Below are 17,182 nucleotides of genomic sequence, written 5' to 3'. Positions count from 1 at the left end.
GCATTTAAAGTGCTGAAGAACTCGAATATTTAAGTCACTACCTGTACAAGGGTGCAAAAAAAATTTATTAAGATAAACTTCCACAATAACTGGAATTACTTTTCCAATTTCTAATCTCTCATGTCTGCTTCCCCCCACCCCCCTGGTCCCATGAGACTTATTATCTATTGCTCAATTCTTTGTCCTTTTTCTTTTTACCAGCAGTCTTCCTGGATTTCTCATAAAATGTTGGCTCACTTCGCCCTCACAGTTCTTCCTTTTTAAAATTTGTTCCCTTAATTCTTGGTTTCCTTGGTAGCACTCCAATGTCTTCAAAAATTTTTTTAACTTATTTCAACCACGTTTCTAGCTGTTCTCGCTAAGAGCTTTGGACTGTTCGAGTTACTCCGTTATTCTTAGAATTATTATAAAACCATAAAATGTTATTGAGTGAAATTCAAGAAAAAGTAACTAAATGAAGATATGTATAATAATCATAGATTGAAGAATTCAATATTATAAAGATATCAGGCCTACCCAAATTCATGTGTAGATTTCTGGAACATATGTAGAAGTTCAAAAGCCAAGATGCTGTTGAAGAAATAGGAAAAGATGAAAGATATGTTAGCTAATATCAAGACAAAACATAATTAAGTACTATAGCTATGAAGACATTATAGTATCTGGAAATGGAGCCATGGAATTTAATGTTGACTGTAAACATTGTCTTCCACGTATATGGGAACTTCATTTGTGACTGAGGCCTTATTGTAAGATCAGTAGGAAAGGGTGGATATTTCAGTAAATACTGTTAACAGAACTGGATATCTATATGCAAAATAATGAGATTGAAATCTTGCATCATTTCACACATAAAAAGCAAGTCTGGATGAATTAAAGTCTTAATATGAAAGTCAAAACTACTCATTTTAGAAAATGACATGGAATAATATCTTAATGACCTCTGCCTTGGTATGTTTACTTAAAAATAAACATACAAAAACTCCCAAATTAAGATTTTTTTCATCAATATGTACCATAATGAGAGATAAAAGACAAGCTACAAGTCAAAGTTACTCGAGAGACACATGTAACTGATGCAAGACTAATATCCACACGTCTGTGAAAAAAAGACAAATCAATGAAAAGTGGGCCAAAATATTTTAGTAAACATATATAGAAGACATTCAAATGCTTGGTAAATATATGAAAGCTAAGTACTCAACCTCAATTTAAATTCAGAAAATGCCAGTTAAAACAACAAATAGAATTTATTTCACATCTACGAGAATGGCATCTAGCCATGTTGGGACTTTGTTAAATTAACATTTGGTATATAGAGCGCTGCTATATTGGATGGTGAGCCATGGTTCAACAAAAGACCACAAAGGAAAATGAAATAGGGGATGCTTATTACTCACAATTTCTGGAGGAGGTAGATGGCATGCCTGGAGGCAAGAAGTAGGCAGAAAGAGAGGCAGGACCAGGGGCATGTGCCTTAGGGCCTTGGGTGTGTTGGCACCCCTGGGTTAAGTCCAGATTGGCCAATTCAAACCAAAAAGAGTGGGGTTTTGGTAAGCATCACAAGTTTATTTAAGGGGCACATAAGGGAAAAGCCTAAGAGGTGGGGGAGAGTGCTTATGACAAGGGCGATTTAGGAGTCATATCAGGAACTTACTCTTATTATGACTCTGCAGGCTGTTTTCTAAGGCATATATGCTCCCTGGAAGGTCTAGTATAAGCTTAAGGCCCCTGCAGATCACCTGGCCACACAAAATGAATGCCAAGGCAATAATATTACGGAGTTGTTTAGCTCACTTCTCAGCAGTCCATTTTGTAATGCCTCAGCAACAGGAATAGCAATCCTTTGTGTAGCAGATATGTTAAAGGACATAGGTATTGTTTTCTGAAGTCATTGTAAAGCACATTTAACTAAAGTAATAATGGTGAAACCTATGATGAAGCCTATCTACTGTTTGAGATCCCGTTCTGTCATTGCCCCGTGGCAATGACGAGAGCCATGGGAATAAATCAGGGACCTCAGGGAGAGTAGGGCAGGGTCATGTCTTACATACATCGGGGCTTATGGATAGATGTGGGGAGAAGTGGAGGTGGCAATTTCTGATATCTGCCATACTCACTGGCAGAGTAGATCCATATTATACCAGGCCATAGAGGAGCGACAACACTCACTGACGGCATACAGATTTGGCATTCCTTTTATCCCAGCTCTATCTACAGGAGTGGTAAATAATTGCTTCCTTTACTCCCAAACAAAATTCTGGAAGACTCCCAGGTGGGGACATGTGCCCTAGGGACACAGACCGTATTCAGGATGGCAAATTGATTTTATTGGACCACTGGCGCCCTCTGCTGGATATAATAGGTATGCAAATACCATCACGGATACTTTCACGGGACTCCTGCAAGCTACTCTACCTCCCGAAATGCTGCTTCCCATCATGTAATCCTCTTAACCTCTTAACCAGGCATGTGCTCGTCTCCTTTGGCCCACCAGCCATTATAGACTTAGATTAAGATATACATTTTACCTTCCACGCTGTTTGGTCATGGGCTCTGGAACATGGTATTTCATGTAATTTCCATCTGGCTTGCTAGAAGCAACCAGACTTACAGAGAGGCACAATGACCTACTCAAAGACATGCTCCTCAAGCTTTTAGACAATTGGTGGTTCCCCAATGTACAGGCATTGTACCTCAGGCTGTAATACTGCTAAATTCCTTGCCCTCGTGTCTCCAAACCCCCTACACCAACTACCAGTCTTCTCGAAAGGCTGCCTTATTACTACTGGCAAGTATCCCACTCTTCTGACAGAGAAGATTCTATTAACATCTGTTCACCAGATAAATTCTCCCCTTACCATTTTGATTTTTTGATGGTCTCACCATCTTCCACACACTTGCAATCTGATCAATGGCAAACGGTGCAATCCAAGTGTCTTGTAATAGAGAACCCAAGGGGATAAACCCCTCCCAAATTGCTTAGAGATGATGATAATAAAGATTTTGCTGGCCTGGAGATGTTTTAGAAATATGGTGCCAGTAGACTCATCCAGCTTAATTTGTACTCCCTTTACTGTTTCACTTGCTATCCCTAATGGCTGTATGAGTTTCCCTTGGGGAATTTAGAGGGGTTCCCTGGAATTACCATAACTTAGGCTCTTTGTGTCTAAAAGAGCCAAAAATGTCTGGTTATTGCCCTTGTTCCAGTGGAACACCCGTCATAAATGAGCGATTGTCCCTAAGAGGTGGAACAAATTGAGGAGTTATGAGTCCCTAGGATAATGTCCTGGAGGTCTTTTAGAAGGTAATGCATTTTGGGATCTTGGTAATACCAACAAATTACCTCATTTCTGTGGCATTGTTAGCTCACAGCCAGTATTAAACACTCTCAACAGCCAGTTTCTTCCTCTGCTATACAGACTTTTAAAATATTTTGCATCTCAAGGTGTGTAAAGTTTTGAGTTTGTTTCTAATTCTCTATTATCCCACACCGACTTGATCTTACAAATTGTCACTGGAAAGATCTGCAGTGGACATCCCTGGTGGCCTATAGTGGACTGGTAGATGGCTGCTTACCTGTATAGGGTGCCCCAATTCACCTCACTGGGATTGGGGTCATCCTCCTTAGTACTAGTACAATGGTGGTAAAATCATTAGAGCTGGATCCTAGAACCCGAATGTAGAGCCAGTGCGTATTGGTAGGCTGCAGTGTTGACCAATGCCCAGAATCCTTTTATGGGTATCTTACATTTAGTGAGGAGCTTGCTAATTTGCACACATAGCAGAGCAATATTATAGGAAAGTTTAGCTAAACTTTCAACAAGACAACATGTAACATCATCAAGTATCAATAAAGATGGAGCAATAGCAATACCTCAATATTGACAGTAGAAGCATAGATTATAAAAGTCTTGGGAAAATGGTTTGTCATTATGCAATATATTAAAAGTCTGGGTACTTTATGCCTAGGCAATTCTCTCATTGATATGACTCAAAAAAAAAAAAAAAAAAACCTCCCCTTGTCCTGGATACATATACAAGATTATCCACTTTAACATGTTTTATAATAGAAGAAAACTATAAAAAATCAATGTAGCATAGAGAGTGCTATACAACAAAAATGACTAAGTCATAACTAAATGCCACAACATGGAAGACTCTCACCAACAAGTTGAACAAGAAGACTACAACAAAACCCCCCATAAATGTATGATTACATTTATATGAAATTTAAAAATATACAAATACTATGATCAATAATTTTAAAGAAATAATTATCACAAAAATCAAGATGTCAGTTTACCTTTCTGGGAATAGGATAAGGCAAAGAGATGCTTCTTGAGTACTAGCAATTTTCTCTTTCTTGATGTGAGTATTGGTTAAAGGAATGATAGCTTAAAATTGTACATACCTGTTATATGCACTTCCTGTATGATATAATTCATACTAAAAATATTTCTAAAAAGATACTTTCCTTTGAATAAAAAAGTACAAGTCTAATAATTTAGCCTGTAGATATATTCATAAGAGTGGAAAATGTACATACAATCCTTGTAGTATTTTTGTTAGGAATAAACAATTGAAAACAATGTAAAATTTACCTATAGAGGATGAATTATGTTGAATGTTTCATGGTACAACTGTATTTATGCTGATACTAGAAGAGAAAGTTTATCTCTGCTGATGTAGAGAGATTTCTAGATAAAAAAAAAAATCATGGTGTAGAAGTCAATATGAAGGTGTGTATGTATATGATGTTTCACAGATTTTTCTGGAAGGACAAATCAAAATCTGCTATTTCTTCTTCCCTTCTTCATCCTTCTCTCTGCCCTTGGAGCCTGGTTAAAAGGTTACATCAGTGAGCTTCCATGCATTTGGTTGCTTATTTAGTTTAATCAAAGCGGATCCTGGCTGGGGATCCAAGAAAGAGGAGAGTAAGGTCAAGACGAGTATTCCCTGGTAACTTCCTCTTTTCAGGCTCCCTGAATTTTGGTAACTCCTACCTCTTCTCTTCAGATTTCTGTACTGTCTTTTCTGTTTTCCCTACACCTTAGCTGCACTCTTATACATAGACCCTTTATTCAATCCTTCTCAGATTGTCATAATTTGATTATGTTACCTTTCATGCTGCAACAATAATATATATTTAGTACAATCATACTAAGGATATGGCACTGTTCGAAAGAATAAGATAAGACCATTAATTCTATTAAGGAATACTTTCCAAGGTGTACTGTTAAGTGGCGGGGGTGGGGGGAGGCAAATCAAGAGTAGTTTAATTCCACTCATATTAAAGTATTATATATTCATAGCTAACTAAGTAAATAAAAAATGCTTTGATATACTAAAGGATAAATTTTGTTGTTTAATTCTGTTATTTTATGCTATACTGTGATCTTTCCCTCAGTGATGGCTAGGGACTTCTATCTTTTTCATTCACTTAGCTTTTCATTCAATATGCTTGACATAACACAGTTTTTCTGAACAGAAGAGTCGATCTTGGTTTTTAAATTTGAAAAGTCTGTGTCCCTGAGTACTCATAACCAAAATAACTCAGGGTTTCACTGTTCCTCTTCTATGAAAATATTTCAAGAACTAGGAAAGAATTGAAAGTAAGAAGAATTTGGATGGTAGAAGTTTCCTGAACAAGGGCTTTGTAGCTGCATCTTTTTCAAAAAGGTATAATTACCAGACATATTTAGCAAGTCTTAGGAAGGAAATGATCTCTAACCATTCCCAGGGAAGTTCCTCCAAAAACAAGATTTTAATTGATTTCTTCCATTCAACAGAATATGAAAATAAAGAAAATACCAACCTAGTAAAAAATAGATTTGAGACAACTTTGTAGCATTTCCTATGACGTCAGCATAGGGTAAGAACAGTAGTAAATTTCCCACCATTCATTCATTCATTTAAAGGATATTTATTGACGACCTTCTATATGTAGACACATTACTAGAGACTTGGAATATAGTAATGAATAGAATTATTTGCCTTCATGGAGTTTACATTGTAGAACTGGAAACTGTAAGCACAATAAAAAATAAAATGTATGTTATATTGGCCAAGACTTCTATAGAATATATGAAGTATTAGCTATAGAAGAACAAAATCTTAGATAGGGCTCTCATAGAGCATTTCAGTGAAAAAATGATTTTTGAATAAACACTTTAAAGATATCTGTGTGAAGAACATTGTAAGCAGAAGGAATAATGAGACAATAGAATGTCCTTAAGGTGGAAGCATGCGTGGTGGGTTCACAGAACCAGGCGACTAGTGTGTTTGGAGCAGAGTAAGCAAGTGGAGACGGGAGAGGATTGGTCCTACAGGTAAAGAGGCCAGATCACAAGGGCCTTGTAGGTCACTGAAATAACTTAAACTGTACCAGGGGTGAGATAGGAATCCATTAAAGGGGTTTAAGCAGAGGAGTCACATGATTTGGCTCATGCTTTAACATATAAAACAGTAAAACGGATCATAGGGAAAAGGAAGGTAGCAGGAGAGTGGCTAAGGTATTATTGCATTTATTTAGGTGAGGTATGTTCTCCAAACCAGGGAAGGCAGGACGTAGAGAATGAGTGGAAATAAAGAGACCTTAGAATTGAAAATGAGGGGCGCCTGGGTGGCTCAGTTGGTTAAGCGACTGCCTTCGGCTCAGGTCATGATCCTGGAGTCCCGGGATCGAGTCCCGCATCGGGCTCCCTGCTCGGCGGGGAGCCTGCTTCTCCCTCTGACCCTCCCCCCTCTCATGTGCTCTCTCTCTCTCTCATTCTCTCTGTCTCAAATAAATAAATAAAATCTTTAAAAAAAAAAAAAAAAGAATTGAAAATGAGGGAAGGCATGGGAAAGATAATCAGTGAAATGAAGGTCAAAGACTGGATGAGAACTGGGGCTGTCTTGTGGATGCAGGCATGCTCAGACACTGGCATTCAGGTCCACTCATGAGATCCTGTTGCTGTGGCCGTGGTACTGTGGCCGTGATACTGTGGCTGTGATATTGTGGCCATGATACTGTGGCCGTGATACTGTGGCCGTGGTACTGTGGCCGTGATATTGTGGCCAAGATACTGTGGCCGTGATACTGTGGCCGTGACACTGTGGCCGTGGTACTGTGGCTGTGGTACTGTGGCCGTGGTACTGTGGCCGTGGTACTGTGGCCGTGATACTGTGGCCGTGACATTGTGGCCAAGATATTATGGCACAACACCAGACGGAAGGAATCCGAAGCAAGTGGAGATTAGGTTTCTAATTAAGGCAACTCATACAATTTTAGCTCAACTATAGAAAATAGAAGTTACTCTTCTTTTACACCTGAATTTGTAAATGGGGGTCTATATCCGATATGTACCTATATTTGCAATGTGTGTCTGAGTCTTCAAAAGAAATCTCAGAATGTATATGCACTAAGCTGTCAATAGTGGTTACCTAAGGGTTAGACAGTGCACTTGTTCAGGGAGTGGAAGATCTGAGAAAGTTGGATAATGGAGAGTTTTTATTTTTTACTGTATTTTTACAGGGCTCATGTAAGGGTTTTGTAATTTATTTATTTATTTATTTTTTAAAGATTTTATTTATTTATTTGACAGAGAGAGACACAGCAAGAGAGGGAACACAAGCAAGGGGAGTGGGAGAGGAAGAAGCAGGCTTCCTGCGGAGCAGGGAACCCGATGCGGGGCTCGATCCCCAGACCCTGGGATCATGACCTGAGCCGAAGGCAGATGCTTAACGACTGAGCCACCCAGGCGCCCCGGGTTTTGTAATTTAAAATGAAAAAAGAAAACTTGAAAGAAATTAACTATAGTTTTCTAGAATGTGGTATAATGGTTCTATTGCTACATTTACCTTTTTAAACATTAATATTCTACAGTAGATATCATACTCTGCAGATTTGAATACATTCCAAGTTACTGAGATATTTTTTAAACTAAATATGACTCAAATTTTGCCAGTTACATGTTTTTCTCATTAACTCTTATTGCCCTGAGTATCCTGTTCCCATTATAATTGTTGTCAATGACTGAGGTAAAGCAGCTATTAAGAAATTCAACCTTCACCTTGATGCATTCTGCTTTTCCTTCTGTCCCTGAAAAGTAACAAGCCCACCCTTCCCATTGCGTGCTTTGACTTTATAATCACTTCTAATCTCTGACATGCTTCCCTTTATATCCTTTGCTAATGGTAACCTGTTATAGCTTTGCTGTTTTATATGTCCCCTGGATGCCCTTGCTAATTATTTTTTCTTCAAGCATCATTTTTTTAAACTTACACTTATTCTCTATACGATTGCCTTCTTTCTCTATCCAGTTGCTTTTTTTTTTTTTAATCTGCTCCTTAAGTAGAGAGGAAATCTTTAAAAAGAATAAAAATAAAACATTTTCCAAGGAGAAAGTTCTTTCTTCTTTGTTTCTTGGGTAATAAAATGTAGGTCAATTTCATTTTCTTGAAGAAGTAGTCTACATTTAGTATGCATTTTCTTTCAAGTCAGTAAGATAAGTTTTTCTCATTTTGTACACTACACTGTCCTTGTGACTTAAACAATCAATAGGAAATACTCATACAGTGGTCATGGGAACTGTAATTTTGTTGTGAATTATAAAAATAATAAAGCCATAGGTGGGGGAATTTTTCTTTTTTTGAGCCGCGTTTACATTAGTACAGTGTGAATTTTGGATTCCCACTCGAAATGCCTTTTAGGCCCTTCTAATTTCTTAGGAGGAAGGAACAGAAGGAGTGAAAAAAAAAAAAGTGAATCTAGGAGAGGCTGGTAGATAAAAGGCATTCTACCATTAGCCACAATGTACAAAACATAAGTAGGGTGTGAGGAATTGAAACAATCCAAGCAACTGAAATAGACTAAGAAAAATGAAGGGTTTAAAACATATCCTTTGGAACTGACAATGTATGTAATCTTATCTACATAAAAGTTTCTGCTGTTTTTGTTTGTTTTAATCTCTCTATGGGTATTTACTTTCATCTGGGAGCCTCTGAAAGAGCTATGCTTTAATTTTAATATATAATATCCAACTATAGAAGGCCAAGCAGGAAGATATTTTCATGGAAGGAATATATATATATATTCCAGTCTAATTTTATATAATATATATATTTTAATGCACTTTAATTTTTAGAGCAGTTTTAGGTTCATAGCAAATTTAATGGAAAGTGCAAAGAATTCCCATATATCCGTGCCCCCCTACTACATGCACAGCCTCCCATACTATCAACATCCTTCATTAGAGTGGTACATTTTTTATAATCAATAAACCTACGTTGGCATGTGCTTATCACCCAAAGTCCTCAATTTACGTCATGGTTCACTCTGGATGATATACATTCTATAGGTTTGGGCCAATGTATAATGGCATGCATCTGCCATTATAGTATTATACAGAAAAATTCCGTTGCCCTAAAACTCTTCTGGGCTCTGCCTCTTCATCCTCCCCTCTCCCCTAGCCCCTGGCAACCACTGATCTTCTTACTATATCCATGATTTTGCCTTTTTTCCAGAATGTCACATATTTGACATCATACAGCCTCTTCAGATTGGTTTCTTTTATCAATAGTATGTATTTAAGGTTCTTCCATGTCTTTTTGTGGCTTGATAACTAATTTCCTTTTAGCACTGAATTCCATTGTCTGGATATACCACAGTTTATTTATACATTCACCTACTGAAGGACATCGTGATTACTTCCAGTTTTGGCAGTCACAAATAAAGCTGTTATAGATATCCCTGTGCAGGTTTTTGTATCAACATCAATTTTCAACTCATTTGGGTAAATACCACAGAGTGTGATTGCTGATCATATGGTAAGACTAAGTTTAGTTTTGTAGGAAACTGCCAAACTGTCTTCCAGAGTGGCTGTCCCATTTTACATTTCTACCAGCAATGAATGAGAGTTCCTGTTGCTCCATATCTTTGCCAACATTTGGTGTTGTCAGGATATTTTTATTAGAGCTTCTTAAACTACATATGTTTTTTTCCCCTCAATATTAAGAGTGTTATCCTCTGTGAATCGATATTTCTTTGTCACTGTGGAGGAGTTGGGGGGGAGGGACAAGTGCAGTGTGACTGGTGTCCATGCTAGTGAAAAACCTGTGGCCTAGGTTAGTGATGTCAAGCAGAGAACACCCGAATATCTAAATTTGACTTAATAAAAACACCCATGCCAACCAGTCTAATTTTAAATTCATCACCATGAATCTCAAATGGGCCCATGGTGTTCCTGGATCATCCCACCACAGTTTTTTGGGAAGAGGAAAATCTTTCACTCTCCTCCGTGACTATTTTACACTTCTCCTTTCTTCTCAGACTCCCAACAGCATTCTCATTCTTCTCTCTTAGTTGAAGACATTGCATCCTAGTTTTCTGATTGCTTAGAAACAACCAGGAGAGAAATTTTACATGCTGCAGTTACAAAATGTAGCACCAATCTCCATCTGAATGCATATACCTAAATTTCTGCTAGTTCTTCCAGGCGAACTGTCTATGCTTGTATATAAAGCCACATTTTCTTTTGGGTGTTAGGGTCCCTTTCACATATTTAAGGGTTTTATTTTTATATGTGGCCCCGTTTTCTCTGTCCTGAATCACCGATTTCCCCATTCTGATAATAACTGATAATAAATATATTACAAATACATACTTACATATGTAAGTATATACATGTATACAATGTATATATATGTCTTTACAAGTAGTATACATATATGTGTGTGTACTATACACGTACACATATATATGTATATACATATATACTTTCTCCCATCATAAAACAAAACAGAGCTCCTTAACCCCACATGCTGTTTCAGCTATTGCTCTCCTTTGCCACAGATTCTTAAGAGAATAGTTAATAGTGGTCAGTCTCCAATTCCTCCTTTTTTCATTCTCTCTTGAACTTACTCCAACTCAAGCTTCTATCTTTTTAGTGTCACTAAAATGTTCTTATCAAGGTCAGTGAACTCCACAATGCTGAACCCAATGGTTAAATTTCTGTCCTTTTATCATGTAAATTATAATCAAATTTTGACACAGTTAATTCCACTTGTTTGAAATACTTCCTGCTTCACCTTCTGTGTATTATTAACTCTCTCTTGGTTTCTTTCTTATCTTACCGACCACTCCTTTTCTGTCTTTCTAGTTAGTTGTCTTGTGTCTATCAGACTTCTGAATATTTGAATTCCCCACATCTAGGATCTATCCCCTTTCCGATCAATACTCACTTTTTTGGTGGTTTTATCCATTCTCATGATTGGAAATCCCCTCTGTATTATGAGGATTTTTTAATTTAATATCTTCAGCTTGGATGTCTGATCAAACCTCTAGATTTTAATATGCAACTGCTTACTCGACATCTCCACATGGATGTCTAGAGGGCATGTCCAACTTAACATGTCTACAGATGAAATTTTTATTCTTTCCGTACTTATTACAAACTGTTTCTCTCCTAGTTCCAACCATCTCTTTAAATAGTAACTCCATTTTCTTGATGTTCAAGGAAAAATTATTGGAGCTATCTTTGGCTCATCCCTTTTTCTTACACTCTTCATCCAGTCTGTTAGACAATCTTATCATCCGTTTTTGAAATGTATCCTAAACTTGACCATTTTTCATCATCTACTATCACCTCTTAATAATAATAGCTGAGGGGCGGAGCAAGATGGCGGAGGAGTAGGAGACCTGGATTTCGTCTCCTCTCAGGAATTCAGCTGGATAGGGATCAAACCATTCTGAACACCTACAAACTCAATAGGAGATTGAAGAAAAGAAGAGCAACAACTCTCTCATCAGAAAAGCGACCACTTTCTGGAAGGTAGGACGTGCGGAGAAGTGAATCCGAGGTGATATTCGGGAGGATAGACGGCGGGGGAGGGGCCTCCGTCGGCTGCTTCTGGCAAGTGATAGAACCACGGAGCACAAAATCGGAACTTTTAAAAGTCTGCTCCGCTGAGGGACGTCACCCTGGTGGCTAAGCGGGGGGTGGAACCCTCCGGGACAGTGTGGTCTCAGGACCCTCGGGGTCACAGAAAGACCGGGGGTGCCTGAGGGCGGCAGAGCTCCCAGGTATCGGAGCAGGGAAGCCGGCTGCAGAGGCGGGGCCCAGGCGCGGGCTCTCAGCTCGGGGTGGCCATAAACCGTGATCCGCGGCACAGTCGGGCCCCTGCTCCTCCAGCAGGGACCCAACAAGCGGCAGATCCGGGGAGACTCACCTTCCTTCCCCGGAGGAGCCGCACGGGAGTGCACTGCAGGGATCTGCGGGGTTTGGAGACTCCACCCGGGGTCGGGTGCCAGAGATAGAGGCGCGCGGTCACAGGCCGGGCGAACACAGAGTGCGGCCGGAGACCGGGGAGACGGGAGTGACTGACGGCTTTTCTCTGTGGGTTCACTGAGGAGCGGGGCCCCGAGTTCTCGTCTCCTCCGGGGCGGAGATTGGGAGGCCGCCATTTTCACGCTCCGCCTCCAAAGCTGGACGGAAAGCTCGCAGGGAACAAAAGCCCCGGACAGCAAACCCGAGCAGATTACTTAGCCGGGAAGGGGCAAGGGCGGGGCACTTCCGCCTCCAGCAGAGACATTTGGAAACCACGGCAACAGGCCCCTCCCCAGAAGATCAGCGAGAACAGCCGGCCAAGACCAAGTTTACCGATCAATGAGAACGGCAGAACTCCAGCGCTAGGGGAATAATGCACATAGAATTCATGGCTTTTTTACCATGATTCTTTAGTCTTTTAAAGTTAAATTTTTTTTTAACTGTCTTTTTGTCTTTTTATTTCTTTTTGAATTTTTCTTTTTCCCTTTTTTAACCAACATCTTATCAATCCCTTTTTTTAAAAAAAAAAATTTATTTTTCACTTTTAGAGTCATATTCTATCCCTTCATAGTAGTTACCCATATTTTTGGCTTATATATATAAGTTGTTCTCTCTTTAAAATTTTGAGATAGTTTCTTCTAACAGATTAAAATATACCCTAAATCTCTAATATATGGTGTTTTCTATTCCCTTGCCTGATCACATCCTCTCCCTTTTTTTTTCTTTTTCTTTTTTCTTTTTTTAAATCATCTTCTTTCTTTTCTCAAACAACTTCTTATCAATTCCTTTTATAAAATTTTTTATAATTTCCATTTTTACAGTCATATTCCATCCCTTCATCATATCAACCCTTATTTTTTGTACATTTATAAGTTTTTCTTTCTTTAAAATTTTGGCAGGCACTTTCTTCTAAAAGACCAAAATACACCCCAAATCTAGTGTGTGGCACTGATCTATATACCATATAGATCATATTTGATCACATTCTGTTTTTTTTGTTGTTGTTGTTGTTTTGTTTTGTTTGTTTTTGTTTTTATCTTTATCTTTTTCTTTTTCTTTTTTTTCTTTTTCTTTTTTCTCTCTTTCCCTTTCTTATCCCACTGCTTCAGGTATTTTCTGATTTGTTTAGAGTATATTTTCTGGGGACGTGGTTATTCTGCTAGCATTTTGTTCTCTCATTAATCTATTCTCTGCACAAAATGACAAGACAGAAAAAATCACCTCAACAAAAAGAACAAGAGGTAGTACCAACTGCCAGGGACCTACTCAATACAGACATTAGTACGATGTCAGATCTAGAGTTCAGAATCATCACTTTAAAGATACTAGCTGGGCTTGAAAAAAAAAATATGGAAGTTATTAGAGAAACCCTTTCTGGAGAAGTAAAAGAACTAAAATCCAACCAAGTAGAAATCAAAAAGGCTATTAATGAGGTGCAATCAAAAATGGGGGCACTAAGTGCTAGAATAAATGAGGCAGAAGAGAGAATCAGTAATATAGAAGATGAAATGATGGAAAATAAAGAAGCTGAGAAAAAGAGAGATAAACAACTACTGGATCACGAGGGCAGAATTCGAGAGATTAGCGATACCATAAGACAAAACAACATTAGAATAATTGGGATCCCAGAAGAAGAAGAAAGAGAGAGAGGGGCAGAAGGTATAATGGAGCAAATTATAGCAGAGAACTTCCCTAATTTGGGGAAAGAAACAGGCATGAAAATCCAGGAAGCACAGAGAACCCCTCTCAAAATCAACAAAAATAGGTCAACTCCCCGACATCTAATAGTAAAACTTACGAGTCTCATAGACAAAGAGAAAATCCTGAAAGCAGCTCGGGAGAAGAGATATGTAACCTACAAGGGTAGAAACATTAGATTGGCAACAGACCTATCCACAGAGACCTGGCAGGCCAGAAAGGACTGGCAGGATATATTCAGAGCACTAAATGAGAAAAATATGCAGCCAAGAATACTCTATCCAGCTAGGCTGTCATTGAAAATTGAAGGAGAGATAAAAAGCTTCCAGGACAAACAAAACTAAAGGAATTTGCAAACACAAAACCAGCCCTACAGGAAATCTCGAAAGGGGTCCTCTAAGCAAAGAAAGAGCCTAAAAGCAACATAGACCAGAAAGGAACACAGACAATATACGCTAACAGTCACCTTACAGGCAATACAATGGCACTAAATTCCTATCTTTCAATAGTTACCCTGAATGTAAATGGGCTAAATGCCCCAATCAAAAGACACAGGCTAACAGACTGGATTAAAAAACAAGACCCATCGATATGCTGTCTGCAAGGGACTCATTTTAGACCCAAAGACACCCCCCGATTGAAAGTGAGGGGGTGGAAAACCATTTACCATGCTAATGGACACCAAAAGAAAGCTGGGGTGGCAATCCTTATATCAGACAAATTAGATTTTAAACCAAAGACTGTAATAAGAGATGAGGAAGGACACTATATCATACTTAAAGGATCTATCCAACAAGAAGATCTAACAATTGTAAATATCCATGCCCCTAACATGGGAGCAGCCAATTATATAAGGCAATTAATAACAAAAGCAAAGAAACACATCGACAACAATACAGTAATAGTGGGGGACTTTAACATCCCCCTCACTGAAATGGACAGATCATCTAAGCAAAAGATCAACAAGGAAATAAAGACTTTAAATGACACACTGGACCAAATGGACTTCACAGACATTTTCAGAACATTCCACCCCAAAGCAACGGAATACACATTCTTCTCTAGTGCCCATGGAACATTCTCCAGAATAGATCACATCCTAGGTCATAAATCAGGTCTCAACCAGTACCAAAAGATTGCGATCATTCCCTGCCTATTTTCAGACCACAATGCTTTGAAACTAGAACTCAATCACAAGAGGAAAGTCGGAAAGAACTCAAATACATGGAGGCTAAAGAGCATCCTACTGAAGAATGAATGGGTCAACCAGGAAATTAAAGAAGAATTAAAAAAATACATGGAAACTAATGAAAATGAAAACACAACTGTTCAAAATCTTTGGGATGAAGCAAAGGCAGTCCTAAGAGGAAAGTATATAGCAATACAAGCCTTTCTCAAGAAACAAGAAAGGTCTCAAGTACACAACCTAACCCTACACCTAAAGGAGCTGGAGAAAGAACAGCAAATAAAGCCTAAACCCAGCAGGAGAAGAGAAATAATAAAGATCAGAGCAGAAATCAATGAAATAGAAACTAAAAGAACAGTAGAACAGATCAACGAAACTAGGAGCTGGTTCTTTGAAAGAATTAACAAGATTGATAAACCCCTGGCCAGACTTATCAAAAAGAGAAGAGAAATGACCCAAATCAACAAAATCATGAATGAAAGAGGAGAGATCACAACCAACACCAAAGAAATACAAACAATTATAAGAACATATTATGAGCAACTCTATGCCAGCAAATTAGATAAGCTGGAAGAGATGGATGCATTCCTAGAGATGTATCAACTACCAAAACTGAATCAGGATGAAATAGAAAACCTGAACAGACCTATAACCACTAAGGAAATTGAAGCAGTCATCAAAAATCTCCCAATAAACAAAAGCCCAGGCCAGATGGCTTCCCAGGGGAATTCTACCAAACATTTTAAGAAGAATTAATACCTATTCTTCTGAAACTGTTCCAAAAAATAGAAACGGAAGGAAAACTTTCAAACTCATTTTATGAGGCCAGCATTACCTTGATCCCCAAACCAGACAAAGACCCCATCAAAAAGGAGAATTACAGACCAATATCCCTGATGAACATGGATGCAAAAATTCTCACCAAAATACTAGCCAATAGGATCCAACAGTACATTAAAAGGATTATTCACCATGACCAACTGGGATTTATCCCTGGGCTGCAAAGTTGGTTCAACATCCGCAAATCAATCAATGTGATACAATACATTATCAAAAGAAAGAACAAGAATCATATGATCCTCTCAATAGATGCAGAAAAAGCTTTTGACAAAGTACAGCATCCTTTCTTGATCAAAACTCTTCAGAGTATAGGCATAGAGGGTACATACCTCAATATCATAAAAGCCATCTATGAAAAACCTACAGCGAATATTATTCCCAATGGGGAAAAACTGAGAGCTTTCCCCCTAAGGTCAGGAATGCGGCAGGGATGTCCACTATCACCACTGCTATTCAACATAGTATTGGAAGTCCTAGCCACAGCAATCAGACAACAAAAAGAAATCAAAGGCATCCAAATTGGCAAAGAAGAAGTCAAACTCTCACTCTTTGCAGATGATATGACACTTTATGTGGAGAACCCAAAAGACTCCACCCCAAAACTGCTAGAACTCATACAAGAATTCAGTAAAGTGGCAGGATATAAAATCAATGCACAGAAGTCAGTGGCATTCCTATACACCAACAACAAGACAGAAGAAAGAGAAATTGAGGAGTCGAACCCATTTACAATTGCACCCAAAACCATAAGATACCTAGGAATAAATCTAACCAAAGAGACAAAGGATCTGTACTCAGAAAACTATAAAATACTCATGAAAGAAATTGAGGAAGACACAAAGAAATGGAAAAACGTTCCATGCTCATGGATTGGAAGAACAAATATTGTGAAGATGTCAATGCTACCTAGAGCAATCTACACATTCAATGCAATCCCCATCAAAATACCATCCACTTTTTTCAAAGAAATGGAACAAATCATCCTAAAATTTGTATGGAACCAGAAAAGACCCCGCATAGCCAGAGGAATGTTGAAAAAGAAAAGTAAAACCGGAGGCATCACAATTCCGGACTTCAAGCTCTATTACAAAGCTGTCATCATCAAGACAGCATGGTACTGGCACAAAAACAGACACATAGATCAATG

The sequence above is a fragment of the Mirounga leonina genome, unplaced genomic scaffold (genome assembly GCF_011800145.1).
Source record: "Mirounga leonina isolate KUSES-001 unplaced genomic scaffold, KU_Mleo_1.0 Mir_357, whole genome shotgun sequence".
NCBI lineage: Eukaryota > Metazoa > Chordata > Mammalia > Carnivora > Phocidae > Mirounga > Mirounga leonina.
Note: the sequence above shows the minus strand (reverse complement) of the source record.